Below are 18,203 nucleotides of genomic sequence, written 5' to 3'. Positions count from 1 at the left end.
TAAGTTGTAATTTGGGCTTCTTTGTTGATAAAGACAAACAGCACCTTTTTTTTTAATAAGTCAGTCAATCACCTCTATCAACCGCATCTACTTGGGCAAAAACATCTTTATTTTGAATCATTTTTGAGGCTTAGGTAATTTGTTAACTTGGTAATTGCATAAACAAAAAATGTTCAAAAGTTCATTGTTTAAGAAAATGCTACATTTAGTAACAACGGTACAGCTGTCAAATCCAATTTTCCCCTTCTGGCATGCCAGGAAATTAGGTGCCCCAATAAACAAATATTTTTTCTTTTGTTCATTGCAAGAAGCAGATAAACTAATGCTTTAAAGTCAGGAACTGGCTCATGATGCAAGGGTGTCTGAGGGTACAGAAAAGGCAGTGGACAAATCTGCTGAGATGATCTGATGGGGTTTTTGTGGAACAATGATTCAGCAGTTTAAATCCCATTCTCCCACAAGTTCATTTTGAGCAGCTCCTCAATATTTCCAGATCACCAAAACTCTCAGACAGAGGTCCCCTCAACATTCCAAAGTCCCCTCAGGTCCTGCCAAAAAACCCACTGTGGCGATAGCCTTTACCCGCCCTCTTCACCATACTACCTCAGGCTCGTGGATCCCCCTCTAATTACTCGCTAGCCCAAGTACTGCACTTGCATGCTCCCTAAGTTCAGAATTGCCAATTGCTCTTGTAGAGAAACATGAAATACCTTCTCAATGCCCATTTGGTCACAAAGTCTTGTTTCCACTTAATGAAGGACCTGGCCCATAAAACAGCGCTGTTTTCCATGGAACCAAAGCAGCAATCTCACAAGTAGCATGATTCTTTGAGAATCTACTTCATACTATCAGACACTGCGTATCCACGCAATGATGCTGGGCCTGTCTCCAATGCCAGAAATCCTACTTGATAAATTTAAAGATACGACTTTAGCAGTATTTCCGAACTAAACAAAGATTCTATATATAATTTAGAAGAAAATATTTAAAACATACAGAAACCAATGCTACTGTAAAGTTGACAATCTGATCTGATTTTTAAACGGACTTAAAAGTCAAAGATGACAAAAAGATCAATGATTCTCTTTAAATACTTGAATCGACAATGTAAGAAGCAAGAGTACCCTGGCAGAAAGTGGCAGAACATATTGCTTTAAGAAAGTATCTGTTTCTTTGTCCCCAAAATTACCACACATATTCCAAAGAATTGTCAACATTTTTAAGATCATTGGCAATTATTTTATTTTTCTCGACGCTGAAATTCAGCTTATGTTGACCTCTTCAGAGTTCACAAATGAAACTGAGAATGATTGCCCACAATCATTAAAATGATTAAAATGAAGTTGAGTTTAATCCATGGATATTCAGTGCTTGCATTTCTATGATACCATATCATGTTGCTGAAACATCGGCGTTCTTTACATATGGAAGCCATTGTTGGTTTGAAGGATTTCAGAATAATATTTTTTATATATGTACATCCACATGTGGGGTCAATTCTGCAAAGACAGTGTGCCAAAGCACAGAGTAATCCGAAAATGTCAGAAAAATCCCAATTAGATCTTTGAAATAATGAAGCAATCTCAGCTAGAGTGGCAGCCATGCTATTACAACTTGCCGCAGGAACAGAGAGGGGAGAAATCAGCTAAGTTTTCTACTCCTTATCATTATCCAGTTCTTGAAGATGGTATGAAAATGCTGGTGTTGAAAGAGGACAGGATTTTACCCAGTTGTGATGCCTAGTGTCCAAATAAATCTTTCAAAACTCTCACGAATAGCCACTTGGGTGAGGTACCAGAAGACTACTGTTACACATGAAAACCATACTCCAGACATCCAAACAGGAAAGTCAAAAATTGGAGAAGAAATCAATTTGGACTCATTTCAGTAAACTTTGTTTCATTATGCTTTGTGAATTTCCAGAATTTTTAAAGAGTCCAATGTCAACAAAATGTACATTAATGAGCTCCACTTTTTTTTTCAACAGGGCATTAATTTTGCACTCAAAGTAACAAATGTAAGTGCCACAAAATGGAATAGTTTGCCAATGTTGTTATCCTGTGTCACAGTCAATCAGACCAAAGTCAATGCTACTAATTGCAAGGTAAGACTTCCCTTACTATGCCCGAAAATTGTGACCCAGTCCCAACTTCAGAACAACACATTCTACTAACCACTTCACATGCTAGTAATCCCCCTCTGGGAGGAAGATTGCCAACTGATTGGGGCACTTCTGCATTGTGGACTCATGCCAATAAGGTGTGTAGAATTTTTCAATATTGATGACTGTTGAGGTGGTGCATTTTGGAGGGAAGAATAAAAAGGTCACCTGTTCCTTGAAAAACGGGTCTAAATAAAGGTAGAAACCAAACAGATCCGACATACAGATATACAAAATCATGAAAAGTTGGTTAGGCAGAAAAAAAACATTGGGGATTAGTTTGAAAGGAATAGAATTGAGAAACAAAAAGGTTATGCTAAACTTGGAGGACCTTGGTTAGCCCACACTTGACATTTCTGGTCTCCAGATTATGGAAAGTATATGGAAAGACTGGAGAAAGTGCAAAAAGATTTATTGGAACCATCAGGAAAGACTAAACAAGCCGGGACCCTTTTCTTTAGAAATACCTAAGAAGTACGAGGAGTGACCTTATAGAAGTCTTTGAGATTTGAGGGTATGTCAGGGGAGACTTGGAGATGATAATCACCAACAAATCCAACAAGGAATTCAGGAGAAACCGTGATAATCAAGAGAGAGTGGAGAATGTGGAACTTTACTATATGGAGCAGTTCAGGCAAATAGCACAGATGCATTTAAGGGGAAGTTAGATAAACATATACGATGGGGGGATGGAATAAAAGGTTATGCTTTAATAGAAGAGTGAGAGGAGGCTTGTGTGAAATATAAACAGAAAGCAAAAACTGAGTGACCTGCTTCTGTGCTGTACATTCTATGTAATTGTACATGATGTTTAGAATTTTCATGACATTGCTCATGGTGTGAGTTACTGCCCAGCCTCAGACAGGCAGACATTTTATGGCCTTGTAGACTTCCTGAGGATCCGTTGCTGGCTCCTTAAGTTTGCATAAATATATTTCTTACTTGAGAAATAAACATCAGTGAAAAGAAATAAATCTGGAACTCAAAAAATTGCAAGAATGAGAACATTCAGATGTGTTCTTTCTGAACCTGACCTAAGGCACCAGAACTGACAAATAGTACAGAAAAAGTCCCTTAAAATAAAAAAGGCTCTAATCAACCAAATGTAATAAAAACAGAAGTATTCCTTGCACACAAATATTTATCGAGTGCAGTTTATAAAGCTTTCTGCATTTGAAAGTTTCTTCATAACCTCTGATCTCAATCCATTTGATCCATACGGGCTGAATTTTGCTGGAAAAATAACAGCGAGCTTGAGCAGTTCAGTATCATTATGCGCAAAACATATAGCAATGTTGAGAGCGTATAAGCAGTTAAATGCGAAAATCCCAAAGTTGCTGTCCGAGGTGAACTGGCCTCCATAAGCTGCATGGAAATAGCATTTGGTGCGCATTCTAAAGTATTAAAAGGAATGATATTTTTGTACACTGGTAGAAACTGAACATCACAAAAAGTTAGCACTTAGCCAATGCCATTTTAATGTGTGATAATTCTTAATCACTAACAAGCAACTTCTATGGCACTAAAATTTAATATTTACAAGTGTGGACTCTCATTCCTTCAGTTCTTTTTGCTCACTACTTGTAGCGGAATTCAATCTTTTATTCTTTAGTGTTGTATCCTCAATCATGAAATTCAATACTCTAACTATATTTACGTTAGAATATACCTAGGTTTGAAGATTTGGGAATCTGTTTTTAACCATAAAACTATGTTTTAAGGCACCAGATTGGTAGTTTACTATAACTGATAGTTAGAACATCAAAAGAAAACCATGTTAAATTATTTTTCAATATTACTGGCACACAATAGGAATTCGCTTGTCCAAATTTGTAAGCCATTAAGTTGCAAAAAAACAAAGCACTACACAGAAAGTGCTATTATTAATGTATAAAAAGCTGTCATCCTGGTAAAATGACTGTCACTTTACTGTAAACAAAATTGTCCCAAGTCACAAACTATGTATAAGCCAGTAAAAAATGTGAAACATTAAAATGCCTTATAAAAACATCCACTGCATAGATCATGCTACAACAGATACTGCAATGCCTCTGGTATTGGTCAGCTAATATGTTAACTCTGGAAAATGACATTCAAATCCAGTGAAAACTATTTTAATTCATGACTTTTTTACTGCAACCCAAAGATGAAAACCAAAGATTTGCAGTTTAAGTATGAATAAGATTTAAGAACAAACAGAATGGGCACCGATAAACCATGGAACAGGAGAGCGTGCGGGGTGGCAGGGAGCATGTGAGGTGGCAGGTCATTCTTAAGAATGTTACCCAAAGAACAGCTTGATTAATTAACTGATCTCGAGCATAGCTGAAGTCATTTAGGAGGTAAAATATTCCAGAGAACATTTTTATTAACCTTAAGATCTCACATAAAGTCATATCCCTTTTCCAAGTAAATTCTGCAATTTATGTCTTTCAGGCATATTTGAAGGAAAAGAAAATATGCAGGAAGAGCGAATTTATACAGCAGATCCTATGATATATTCAAAGGTTCTATGGTGTCCGTCACCATGTCATGTGATCTCACTGGTTTGAAGACTGGGAGTGTTCAATTTCAAAAGAATGAACACTGAAACTTGAGCTTGTACTAGGTACTAAAGGCGTACCTAGGCCTATGACCCATAAAAATAATTTTGCTGCATTAATAGACTATTTTCAATGATCCATTTCTCGACAGTTTTTCATTAAGATTGCTTAAAATTAAAATTTGAAGCATCTATTAAAATTAACCTCAGTGTTAAAAATTATTTAATGCAACAGTAATATGAAACTACCAAGATATGACGACTGATTGCAGAGTCAATATTACATCATTTGTAAACAGAGTCAAACAGGAAAATGACTGGGACCAGACTTTCCACATCAATTTCTCTGGAACAGGAGTAGGTCATTAGCCTCTCAAGCCTTCTGCCATTGAATCTGATTGTGGCAGATCTGCACTGGATCTCAACTCCATTTACCAGCAACTGCTTCATATCTCTCAATACCCGCAGCCAACAAAAATGTTTTGATCTCAAATCTGGAATGTTTCAACCCACTCAATATTCACAGGCTTTTGAGGAAAGCAAACACCGGATTTTAATTACCCACAACGTGAAATAGTGATTTCTGATTTCATTCCCAAATGACCTAACTCAAATTTTAAGATTGTGCCCACGTTCTGGACACCTCCGTTGGAAGAAACAGTTTCTCTACATTGACATTATCAAATACCCCAAAGATTTTAAATAGTTCAACTAGATTGCCCCTCAATGTTCTAAATGTTAGGGAAGACAGCAGTTTATGCAACCTGCTCTCATGATCCAACTCCAAGCCCTAGTATCAATCTGTGCTGTGCCCTTCCAAGCTCAACACATTTTCCCAAAAGTTTGGTGTCTAAACGAAACACAGTTCTCCAGAAACAAATAGCTATCTGACCCCTCCCGTGTAGGGCAGGTGACACTATATATTTCTGTGAAATGTTTTTTGAAATTTTCCACTTAACACTCCTGGCTCAATTATCTTCCTTTCCTAAATATAATGATTCATAACGCTACAAAATTTCACATTTACCAGCAACCACTGAATACCTCACTCAAACAATCATTCTCCACGTATGAAGCTCGACCTTGTACCTGGAAACTAATTCAAACTGAATTTCACCCTGTTCTTATCTTTCCAGCAGACACCAGTAGATAGCGGTGAGGAACCAAATCCTCGTCAGCACACAGAAGTCAATTCCAGTACTTACGTTTATTGGCCCAACTGAAATCAATTAACCAAGGACACACTTAAAAAAAAAAAATCAACCTGAAAACTTCTGATCTGTTGAAGTGCTACACCAGGAAATGCCTCTACAGACAAGGAAGTGATATGCCATTTCTTTAGACAAAACATGAAATAAAACTCAATTTGGACCAATAAAAATAAGACCTCATTAATATATCTGGCTGTTGGATATCAAATCACAGCGGCTGCCAAATTATGTCTTATTGACCAACATTATCTCTTACAATGCCATTCCCACAGAAAACACAAACACTAGGGTTGGGAGTGGTGGAAACATTGATCCAGCAATATTTAAGATCATATTTTCAAGACCAGTCAGACCTCCCTAGGTAGGCCAATAGGTAAAAGTGCAGCATCAAGTCAAATAATAGCTTCAAGTTGGATCTGTGTTGCTTTTAGCTAATCAACCTTATCTGGGTGGCAACTGGGTGTAACAACTGGTCTCCATGCCCCCAGTGCTGAACAAAAAATCCATAGTTCCTGTTTCTGACCACCATTTGGTGACGTGAGTGTGTGATTGCCGAATGAGGACAGGATCAAGTTCAGCTATAATATTTCTCCTGGCTGAGTAACCTGCTAACACTCACGCATAGGCACCTACATAAAGACTAGTCAATTGGACAAGGTACTGAAAGACAGCTATCTCTGGCTGACTGCCAGCAGAAGTCACTCCCTTCAAGAAAGAACATGGCTTTAAAACAGGGTTTCTGGTGTTTTTAAGGATGTTTTTGCTTATATTGTATCACTGAAAAGAATCAACATCAAGAAATTGAGACAATAGTACACTAGCTAAATATATAATGTACTTTAGCTTCAAGTGTGAATGTTAATATAGCTCTCAAATTATTAGGTTTAAGAACTCTTTCAAAGTAGCTTATTAAATGTGTCACTTGCCAATTTACTAAATAAACTCAATAAAAATCAACAGGAATATATAAATGAACTGCGAGATATTCAATTTAATTGCAACTGTTTCCTTCTTTAAAAACATTGACAATATAGAACATAGAACAGTACAGCACAGAACAGGCCCTTCGGCCCACGATGTTGTGCCGAGCTTTATCTGAAACCAAGATCAAGCTATCCCACTCCCTATCATATACTCAATGTTATGCACTTTCAGATCTAAAGCAGGGTTGAACGTGAACACTATTGTTGAAACAATATTACTGCATCTAATGTGGAGGGACTAGAAACATTAACTATGAATAGTGACGCAAAGGTGTTACATTAATAGAGCAACATCAAGAAATATTGCAATCATATTACGGATTACTCTAAAATTCACTATCTTGTAAACCTCCCATAGTCTCAAAATTACAAGGACACATTTCTTGTCGTTAAATTAGTTAGGTTAAGGCATTTCTCGATTTTCCAAGTGGATTTTTTACAAAGTTAAACATCTAATTATGTCATCCTTGTAATTTATGATTCTGCTCATCGTCAACCCCCATATTAAATTTTAGGTTCTTGTTGTTTGAGTTCATAAACTTGAGTTCATAAACTCCTGGTTTATTTAACTTCAATTAGCTGGGTTCAAAACAGTACCAAAATCACTGTTCCAGGATTGCCTCTTTCAGCTCTCAGGCCTGGATTTAAATTTAACGCAAAGCAACATAATTAGAGGTTTATCTCTTGCATGGCTGTTAGAGATGGTGCAAAATGAAATGGTCAGTCATGATCCAATTGCCAACGGGCTTGTCTGCTGCACAAAAATGCAGTTGACACTTCGACCTCAGAAGGACATTGATAGATGTCATGTTGGTTTTGTAGCAGACAGTTTTCTAAGGCTTTTGTTTAGTATCTGGAAGAAGGCAAAGATAACTACTTTTTGCTCTAATTTATTGCAAAACTCATCAAGCATGACACAGAACTGAACTGGAACTTTTACACACTCTGGGAAGTACTATTTCAAGATGTAGTGTAACATTTCGCCTACCCACTCAGATAATATATCCCAAGTCCAACAGAAGAGAACTCTCTCTTGCACTAGTCTGTGATCACTTCTCCATTTCCTGCATCAGGCAAGTGCTAGCTTGGCTTACTGATAGGACTTTCTGATAAGAAGCCCCACCCAGCTTCTGGAGCACATAATCAAGGCTGACACTACAGAGCAGTGATAATGGAATGCCCCATTGTTGGAGATTTCATCTGAAGGTTGGCATGTTAAAGCACATTAAAGTTACATTGATGGATGTAAAGGATCTAGAAGAGTAAAACTTCTGAGCAAATTTTCTCAAATGTTTTTATACTGCCTGCCTTAGCTTCTGTGCTGATGAATGCTCATCATCCTTTTGTTATCTCCAAATTCAACTATTCTAATACACATTTTGGTGGCCTCCCACATTCTTTCTTCCATAAACTCGAGATCATCCCATACTCTGGTGCCTGTCTCTTAACTCACACCAAGTCCCGTTCACCTATCACCAGTGCTCACAGACTGACATTGGCTCCCGGTCTAGCAATGCTTGATTTTAAAATTCTCAACCTGGTTTATAAAAGTCTCCAAAACCTGGCCCCTCCCCTCTCTGTAATCTCCTCCAGCCCTACAACAGCGCAAGGTGACCGCACTCATCTAATTCTAGTAGCAGGCCCAATTTTAATCTCTCCATCATTGCTAACCATTGCTTCCAGTTGCATAGGACCCACGATCTTACTTCCCTTATTAAAACTAAAAGTGTCTCCTTAAGGGCTATTTCTGATCATGTTTTTGGACATCTGCCCTAATATCACCTAATGTGGCTCAATGTCATGTTTTGCCTTGCAAAGGCACTGGAGCACTTTAGGATGCTTTATGTTGATGACACTAAATGATGAGAGGCTACAGTTACTGTGTTTGAATTATTACATATTGTAGTGTAGTACTCCAATCATACAATCAGCTTTAAATCACCAAAATGTAATTAACTTCAATTAGTCATTTCAATCTCACTTATGTACCTATTATTTCTACTTTTGTAGAAACATGAGAGCTTCTACCCACCTTATGGCGAATAAACTATTAAAATATCTATTGCAAATTTACACATATATACTTATTTCCACATTCTACTAATAAGCTTCAGCTCTCAGCAAAAGTAGGATAACACGTTATGATGAGGCACTTTTAACTCTGCTATAGCTTTGTGTGGTTTGAATATTCTCTGTTTGATCAGAATTTTTAGGATTTTTTTTGTTCAAACCATAATCTTCCTTGATTTGTTTCAATAAAATACTACTAGTCTAAATCAGCTACAATAGCAGCAGGGTAGATGCGGGATATTTTGTCACCATATCTTAAATGTTCTACAGATTGTGTAGATGTCAGTGAGCATGTAAACAATAAGAATTTTAAACCCCAGATAAACATACCATCTGTGCTAAAAGGGGGGAAGGGAGGAGGAGGAGGGAGGGTACAAACATGCAAGACAGCAACATATGCACAATCACAATAAAGTTGACTTTGAAGGAGGAAGGGTGGGAACAACCCACAGAGAGCCTTCAAACCACACATTATTTACAATAAATATGTCAAATGGCCTTTTTAGAACAGCTAAGGGTCAGGAATTCCTAGTGGATTTTAATTTCGAATTGAAAACTTAGTACTGTAGATGAGAAGAAACAAAAATGTTGCCGTCGCATGCTCTTGTTAACTGTCTGTTGACTCAAGCGAGCATAAAGATGACAAATTGCTAGATCAAGATAAAGAACACAATAATTGATACTGTAACTAAGGCAATGATTAAAATCATGTAAGATTATATTCTCCATTAGATTTGTTACCATATCATGCTCACTGATATTTTTATTATTCAATTTCAAAGAGATACTCTTGAAATCCTACAGTACAAAAGACTATTCGGCCTCTACTCATTCTCTGAAGCAGGTATTCAATTAGTCCCACTCCTCTTTTCCTCTAGCACTGCAAATGTTGGCATATCATAGAATCCCTGCAGTGCAGGAGGCGGCCATTTGGCCCATTGCATCTGCACTGACCACAATCCCACCCAGGCCATATCCACGTAACACCATTTATTTACTCTGCTAGTCCTCCTGAGACTAAGGGGCAATTTAGCATGGCCTATCAACCTAACTTGCACATCTTTGGACTGTGGGAGGAAACCGGAGCACCCGGAGGAAACCCACGAAGACACAGGGAGAACATGCAAACTTCACACAGTTACCCAAGGCTGGAATCGAACCTGGGTCCGTGGCGTTGTGAGATAGCAGTGCTAACCACTGTGCCGCCCAAATGAAATAGTGTTTTGTACAATAAACTTAATTTAAGACAGGAATTCTTATGTCAACAAGCACAGGTCTGTAATCTTGGGGAACAGAGTTTGCACAGGTTAAAAGAAATAAACTCACTAAGTGCTTCAAGTAGCATTAAGACATTAGCCTGGACTAAAAGATATCAGCTGCAATTGGACATTGTGCAAAATGATTAGTTTTGTTCGCTCCGTATATTCCTGAATGTATTTACGGGAACATATTCAAAATAGCTTGATAAAAAATGGCATTAAATTCAGCAATGAGTTTATGTTTTAATAGGTTCCCAGAAAAATAATGCTTGTCATTCTGCCAGGAGATTACATTGGCAAAGATATTAAATTAAATTGTTCTTTTCAAATATCAACCTGAATCTACTTAAATGCCACAATCCAAAGCAGCAGTAAAATACAACATTTGAGAGGCAAAGTGATTGTAGTTTACATACCCTAATTCAATTCTTTAACAAATCATGTTAGGATTGAACTCTTGATTAAATTACGCAATACTGCTGTGGGAATACATTACTGCTTCGTGCATTGGGGTACTTCAGCTCAAAGACAAAAAGAAAGTCAAGATTCTCTCTGGGGAAAGCAGGTCAGTGGAAGGTGAGGGCAGTTGCTGTTTTCAGTTCCGAAGTCATGAAACAGTTTTCTTTCTCTCTCTCTCTCCACAGACGTTGTCAGAAGACCTGCAAAGTTTTTTCCAAGCAGTGTTTTTCACTCTTTTCTAGACTTGCACCAACAATTCTAATACTTAGGTTATTGTGGAATTTTGATAGAATGAGCGACTGCGTGACCTCCTCCACAAAGATACCGGAGTCCACTGTGTAAATTGTGGTGCCCCAAAAGGCCTTACGGAATTTCAATCTGTCAGCTGGCACACCGAGCCGGTTTCTTCTCTCCCTTCAAGAAGACTGCACGCCCAACATAAACAAGACAGAGCGCCCCAGATTTGTCGGAGGAAGCCTATCAAAATTATCTGTTCACTTCGCCCACCGATGTTTTTGTAAAATTAACACGAAGTAGCAACGTCTGAATCCACACAATCGGTTAGATGCCCGAGACAACAAGTAACCAAAGCTGCCCGAATTAAAACAGTGTAACTGACACCAGTAACTCATCTCGCCAAACATATTAACCCACTGTTGTTGATTAGTTATTTCGTAACAAACTTATTTTTTTCGTGGGAAAGCAAAATAGCCGAGAAAAGGGCGAGGCTGGTCTGACAACTCCGATTTTAGTCAGGAACACATCAGTTTGTAAAACAAAACGTTCCTAGGCGTCCTCTCAAACTTTGGATACAGAAGCCGAGCGAATTGTGTGTTCGCCTTTCCATGTTCACCCAGAATCGCTCCCACCCAACATCATGCGGTGCCGATAAGCGGAAATAAAAAGTTAGCAAGAAGATTAAAGAACAATCTGAAGCAAACAAGGAGGGAGCGCCCACAATAGAGCTTGACTTTTACAACGTTATCAGGCGATTACTTTCTAATGTCTCAATGCCTGACCGGTCGTTTTCTATTAAATTAATAATGCTTGAGGAAAGACCAAATGAATTTGTTTTTTTTGGTGTGGAATTACATCCAGATGCAATTCGACGTTTTAAACAAAAACAACACACAGCAAGCAGCTGTTCGTATTTTATTAATGAACTTATAAAATAAAGTGAAGCTTGGACTGTTTCTCTGATGCAGAAAAAGCCAGAGTGTGTGTATCTGGTCGGACTGTTTGTCCCAATAAAATCCCTAATGTTTGCACAATAGGATCCTTGTCAGATCATCTCGATGAGATCACTTCCCTGTGCTGTTAAGAGTTGTTTCAACCTAAATCATTAATTGTTTTAAATCCGATGCTCCCCATATCCCAACCCAAATGGGAAAAGTGGGGAAGAAACATTTTAAGAGAGAGAGAGAAAATAAGATAAAACTTTTTTGGACTGAGTCAAACTTTAACAAAAGAAATGACTCCAACTTGGTTTCCAAATAACCCACACCAAATGGGGAAAATATATTCAAGTTTGAGCTAGATGGTTTAACTCCAATGTTCCCAATATCTCATCCCTAATGGGAAAGAGGGGAGGGAGGGGGTGACATTTAAAGAGAGAGAGAAAATAAAATAGAACTTTTTTGGACTGGGCCAAACTTTTAAAATACATTCAATGGGTTGCCAAACAGCCCATACCAAATGGAAAAAATAATTCAAGCTTGATTCCACAGATTAATTTTCCTTTGGGTTATTTTTTAAATTTGCTTTGTTTGGGGAGTTGAAGTTGAAAGATACTGAAGGGGATTTTCACAGTAACTTCATTACAGTGTTAATGTAAACCTACTTGTGACACTAATAGAAATAAACTTAAAACAGAAACTTTATGGACAGAGTCTGAGGTGCGGCCTACACAGCCTGCCGCTAAATTTACAGCAGCTCGGCCGCCGCCCGGCTCTCGCCCCGCTGACACAAAACAAGAACAAATGGCTCACCTGTGCGAGGATGAGGAGACTGCAGGCCCCTTATTTAATCCATTGAGGGTCCCCCCCGGGTGTGGGGCGGCTCGGTTCCCCTGTCAGCCCCAACACTCACTCAGCTTCCTGCTCGGCCGCCATCGCTGCTCAGTCACAGGCTTCCTCTGCCTGACGTCAGGGCCCGGGGAGGGAGCAGGGCGGCTGGCACTGAGCTGGGGGAGCTGGCACTGGGCTAGTGGGGGTCTGGCATTGAGCTGGGGGAGCTGGCACTGGGCTGGGGGAGCTGGTACTGGGCTAGTAGGGGGAGCTGGCACTGGGCTAGTGGGGGTCTGGCATTGAGCTGGGGGGCTGGCACTGAGCGGGGGGGGGGCTGGCACTGAGCGGGGGGGGGGCTGGCACTGAGCGGGGGGGGGGCTGGCACTGAGCGGGGGGGGGGCTGGCACTGAGCGGGGGGGGGCTGGCACTGAGCGGGGGGGGGCTGGCACTGAGCGGGGGGGGGCTGGCACTGAGCGGGGGGGGGCTGGCACTGAGCGGGGGGGGGCTGGCACTGAGCGGGGGGGGGCTGGCACTGAGCGGGGGGGGCTGGCACTGAGCGGGGGGGGCTGGCACTGAGCGGGGGGGGGGCTGGCACTGAGCGGGGGGGGGCTGGCACTGAGCGGGGGGGGGCTGGCACTGAGCGGGGGGGGGCTGGCACTGAGCGGGGGGGGGCTGGCACTGAGCGGGGGGGGGCTGGCACTGAGCGGGGGGGGGCTGGCACTGAGCGGGGGGGGGCTGGCACTGAGCGGGGGGGCTGGCACTGAGCGGGGGGGGGCTGGCACTGAGCGGGGGGGGGCTGGCACTGAGCGGGGGGGGCTGGCACTGAGCGGGGGGGGCTGGCACTGAGCGGGGGGGGGCTGGCACTGAGCGGGGGGGAGCTGGCACTGAGCGGGGGGGGGCTGGCACTGAGCGGGGGGGGCTGGCACTGAGCTGGTGGGGGCTGGCACTGGGCTGGTGGGGGGCTGGCACTGAGCTGGGGGGCTGGCACTGGGCTGGTGGGGGGCTGGCACTGGGCTGGTGGGGGGCTGGCACTGAGCTGGGGGGCTGGCACTGAGCTAGGGGGGTCTGGCACTGGGCTGGGGGGCTGGCACTGAGCTGGGGGGGGTCTGGCACTGGACTGGGGGTCTGGCACTGGACTGGGGGGCTGGCACTGCGCTGGGGTGCTGGCACTGAGCTGGGGGACTGGCAATGGACTGGGGCGGCTGGCACTGAGCTAGTGGGGGGCTGGCACTGGGCTAGTGGGGAATTTGGCACTGGGCTGGTGGGGGTCTGGCACTGGGCTCGTGGAGGGTCTGGCACTGGGCTGGGGGGTTGGCATTGGGCTGGGAAGGGGGCTGGCACTGGGCTAGAGATGGGGTGCTGGAGTCTGGCACTGGGCTGGGGGAGAACTGGCACTGGGCTAGTGGGGAAGCTGGCACTGGGCTAGTGAGGTCTGGCACTGGGCTAGTGGCGTCTGGCACTGGGCTAGTGGGGGTGAGCACTGGGCTAGTGGGGTCTGGCACTGAGCTAGTGGGAGGTCTGGCACTGGGCTAGTGGGGGATTGGCAATGGGCTAGTGGGGTGCTGGCACTGGGCTAGTGGGAGGTCTGGCACTGGGCTAGTTGGGGGGTCTGGCACTGGGCTAGCGGGACTCTGGCACTGGGCTAGTGGGGGCTGGCACTGGGCTGGTGGGGGGGTCTGGCACTGGGCTAGTGGGAGGTCTGGCACTGGGCTAGTGGGAGGTCTGGCACTGGGCTGGTGGGGGTTGGCACTGGGCTGGTGGGGGTTGGCACTGGGCTAGTGGGAGGTCTGGCACTGGGCTAGTGGGAGAGCTGGCACTGGGCTAGTTGGGGGCTGGCACTGGGCTAGTGGGAGTGGGCACTGGGCTAGTGGGGGGTTGGCACTGGGCTCGTGGGGGTGGGCACTGGGCTAGGGGGTCTGGCACTGAGCTAGTGGGGTCTGGCACTGAGCTAGTGGGGTATGGCACTGGGCTAGTGGGAACACAGGACATAGAACATTACAGCGCAGTGCAGGCCCTTCGGCCCTCGACGTTGCGCCGACCTGTGAAACCAATCTAAAGCCCATCTAACCTACACTATACCAATATCATCCATATGTTTATCCAATGACCATTTAACTGCCCTTAATGTTAGTCTGGCACTGAGCTAGTGGGGTCTGGCACTGAGCTAGTGGGAGGTCTGGCACTGGGCTAGTGGGAGGTCTGGCACTGGGCTAGTGAGGGGCTGGCATTGGGCTAGGGGGGCTGGCGCTGGGCTACTAGGGGAGCTGGCACTAGGCTAATGGGGAGCTAGCACCGCTTGTGGGGGGCTAGTACTGGGCTAGTGAGGGCTCACTGGGCTAGTGGGGGGGGTGGCATTGGGCTAGTGGGGGCGGGCACTGGGCTAGTGGGGGCGGGCACTGGGCTAGTGGGGGCTGGCACTGGGCAAGTGGGGAGGGGTCTGACACTGGGCTAGTGGAGAGGCTGGCACTGGGCTCGTGGAGAGCAGGCACTGGGCTAGTGGGGGAGCTGGCGCTGGACTAGTGTGGGGGGGCTGGCACTGGGCTAGTGTGGGGGTTGGCACTGGGCTAGTGGGGGGACTGGCACTGGGCTAGTGGAGGGTGGCATTGGGCTAGTGGAGGGTGGCACTGGGCTACTGGGGGGTTGGAACCAGGCTAATGGGAGGGCTGGCACTGAGCTAATGGGAGGCTGGCATTGGGCTAGTGAAGAGGCTGGCTCTGGGCTAGTGGAGAGGCTGGCACTGGGCTAGTGGGGGGCTGGCACTCGGCTAATGAGGGGCTGGCACTGGGCTAGTGAGGGGCTGGCACTGGGCTAGTAGGGGGCTGGCACTGGGCTAGTAGGGGGCTGGCACTGGGCTAGTAGGGGGCTGGCACTGGGCCAGTGTAGGGGCCGGCACTGGGTTAGTGGAGGACTGGCACTGCTAGTGAGGGTGGGCACTGGACTATTGAGGGGGGTTAGCACTGACCAGTGGGGGCTGGCACTGGGCTAGCGGGGGCTGGCACTGGGCTCGTGGGAGGCTGGCACTGGACTAGTGGGGTTTGGCAATGGGTTAGTGGAGGGGCTAGCACTGGGCTAGTGAGGGGGCTGGCACTGGGCTAGTGGGGGTGGGCACTGGGCTAGTGGGGGGCTGGCATTGGACTAGTGGGGGTGGGCACTGGGTAGTGGGGGGACTGGCACTGGGCTAGTGGGGTTGGCAATGGGCTAGTGGGGGGCTGGCACTGGGCTTTTGGGGGGCTGCCACTGGGCTAGTGGGGAGGGGGCTGCCACTAGGCTAGTGGGGAGCTGGCACTGGGCTAGTGGGGAACTGGCATTGGGCTAGTGGGGAACTGGCATTGGGCTAGTGGGTGGCTGGCACTGGGTAGTGGGTGAGGGGCTGGCACGGCTAGTGGGGCTGGCACTGGGCTAGTGGGGGGCTACCACTGGGCTAGTGGGGAGTGGGCTGGCAGTGGGCTAGTGGGGAGGCTGGCACTGGGCTAGTGGGGGGGCTAGCACAGGGCTAGTGGGGGGGCTGGCACAGGGCTAATGGGGGGGTCTGGCATAGGGCTAGTGGGAGGTAAGCACTGGGCTAGCAAGTGGGGGGCTGGCACTGGGCTCGTGGGGACTGGCGGCTAGTGTGGGGATCTGGCTGGGCTATTGGGGGGTCTGGCACTGGGCTAGTGGGGGGTCTAGCACTGGGCTAGTGGGGGGGCTGGCACTGGGCTACTGGGGGGGCTGGCACTGGGCTACTGGGGGGGCTAGCATTGGGCTAGTGGGGAGGGCTCGCACTGGGTTAGTGGTGTGGTGGCAGTGGGCTAGTGGGGGGCTGGCAGTGGGCTAATGGGGGGTTGGCTCTGGGCTAGCGGGGCTGGCACTGGGAGGGCACTGGGCTAGTGGGGGGTAAGCACTGGGCTAGCAAGTGGGGGCTGGCACTGGGCTACTGGGGACTGGCACTGGGCTCGTGGGGACTGGCGGCTAGTGTGGGGATCTGGCTGGGCTATTGGGGGGTCTGGCACTGGGCTAGTGGGGGGCCTAGCACTGGGCTAGTGGGGGAGCTGGCACTGGGCTACTGGGGGGAGCTAGCATTGGACTAGTGGGGAGGGCTAGCACTGGGCTAGTGGGGTGGCAGTGGGCTAGTGGGGGGCTGGCAGTGGGCTGATGGGGGGTTGGCTCTGGGCTAGCAGGGCTGGCACTGGGAGGGCACTGGACTAGTGGGGGGTAAGCGCTGGGCTAGCAAGTGGGGGCTGGCAGTGGGCTACTGGGGACTGGCACTGGGCTCGTGGGGGGGACTGGCACTGGGCAAGTAGTGGGCGCACTGGGCTAGTGGGGGCTGGCACTGGGCTAGTGGGGACTGGCGGCTAGTGCGGGGATCTGGCTGGGCTATTGGGGGTCTGGCACTGGGCTAGTAGGGGAGCTGGCACTGGGCTACTGGGGGGGAGCTAGCACTGGGCTAGTGGGGAGGGCTAGCACTGGGCTAGTGGGGGGCTGGCAGTGGGCTAGTGGGGGGCTGGCAGTGGGCTAGTGGGGGGTTGGCTCTGGGCTAGCGGTGCTGGCACTGGGCTAGTGAGGGCACTGGGCTAGTGGGGGTTTACACTGGGCTAGTGGGGAGCTGGCACTGGGCTAGTGGGGGTGGCAATGGGCTAATGGGGTGGCAATGGGCTAGTGGGGGGTTAGCACTGGGCTAGGGAAGGGCTAGCACTGGGCTAGTGGGGGGGCTGGCACTGGGCTAATTGGACTGGCACTGGGCTAGTGGGGAGACTGGCACTGGGCTAGTGGGGGTGGCAATGGGCTAATGGGGTGGCAATGGGCTAGTGGGGGGTTAGCACTGGGCTAGGGAAGGGCTAGCACTGGGCTAGTGGGGGGGCTGGCACTGGGCTAATTGGACTGGCACTGGGCTAGTGGGGAGACTGGCACTGGGCTAGTGGGGGGCTGGCACATGGGGGTCTGGCACTGGGCTAGTGGGGGTCTGGCACTGGGCTAGTGTGGGCTGGCACTGGGCTAGTGGGAGAGCTGGCACTGGGCTAGTGGGGGCTGGCTGGGCTGGTGGGGGTCTGGCATTGGGCTAGTGGGGGCAGACACTGGGCTAGTGGGGGGCTGGCACTGGGCTAGTGGGGGGCTGGCACTGGCCTAGTGGGGGGTCTGGCAATGGGCTAGTGGGGGGTCTGGCAATGGGCTAGTGGGGGGCTGGCACTGGGCGAGTGGGAGGGTCTGGCAATGGGCTAATGTGGGGCTGGCACTGAGCTAGTGGGGGCTGGCACTGGGCTAGTGAAGGGCTGGCACTGGGCTAATGTGGGGCTGGCACTGAGCTAGTGGGGGCTGGCACTGGGCGAGTGGGAGGGTCTGCCACTGGGCTAATGTGGGGCTGGCACTGAGCTAGTGGGGGCTGGCACTGGGCTAGTGAAGGGCTGGCACTGGGCTAGTGGGGGGGCAGGCACTGGGCTAGTGGGGGGTCTGGCAATGGGCTAGTGGGGGGTCTGGCAATGAGCTAGTGGGGGGTCTGGCAATGAGCTAGTGGGGGGTCTGGCAATGAGCTAGTGGG

General features: G+C 47.1%; 1 protein-coding gene across 6 annotated transcripts in view; it reads right to left on the bottom strand.

Moving 5' to 3' along the window:
• The window catches only part of LOC144479522 (protein strawberry notch homolog 2-like), a 160,204-nt gene extending 147,368 nt beyond the window's left edge, over positions 1–12,836 (bottom strand). For 2 of the 6 annotated variants that reach the window (XM_078198298.1, XM_078198302.1), the window contains exon 1: positions 12,674–12,821. The gene's annotated coding sequence lies outside the window, so the exon portion shown is untranslated. Of the gene's footprint in view, positions 1–10,642; positions 11,553–12,673 lie in introns of those variants that run through there. The other 4 variants (XM_078198297.1, XM_078198301.1, XM_078198299.1 and 1 more) reach the window with 4 other exon arrangements.
• Positions 12,837–18,203: the final 5,367 nt, after the last annotated feature.

This window comes from Mustelus asterias, chromosome 26 (genome assembly GCF_964213995.1).
Source record: "Mustelus asterias chromosome 26, sMusAst1.hap1.1, whole genome shotgun sequence".
NCBI classification, from domain to species: domain Eukaryota; kingdom Metazoa; phylum Chordata; class Chondrichthyes; order Carcharhiniformes; family Triakidae; genus Mustelus; species Mustelus asterias.
Note: the sequence above shows the minus strand (reverse complement) of the source record. Positions and strands in the feature narration are given on the sequence as shown.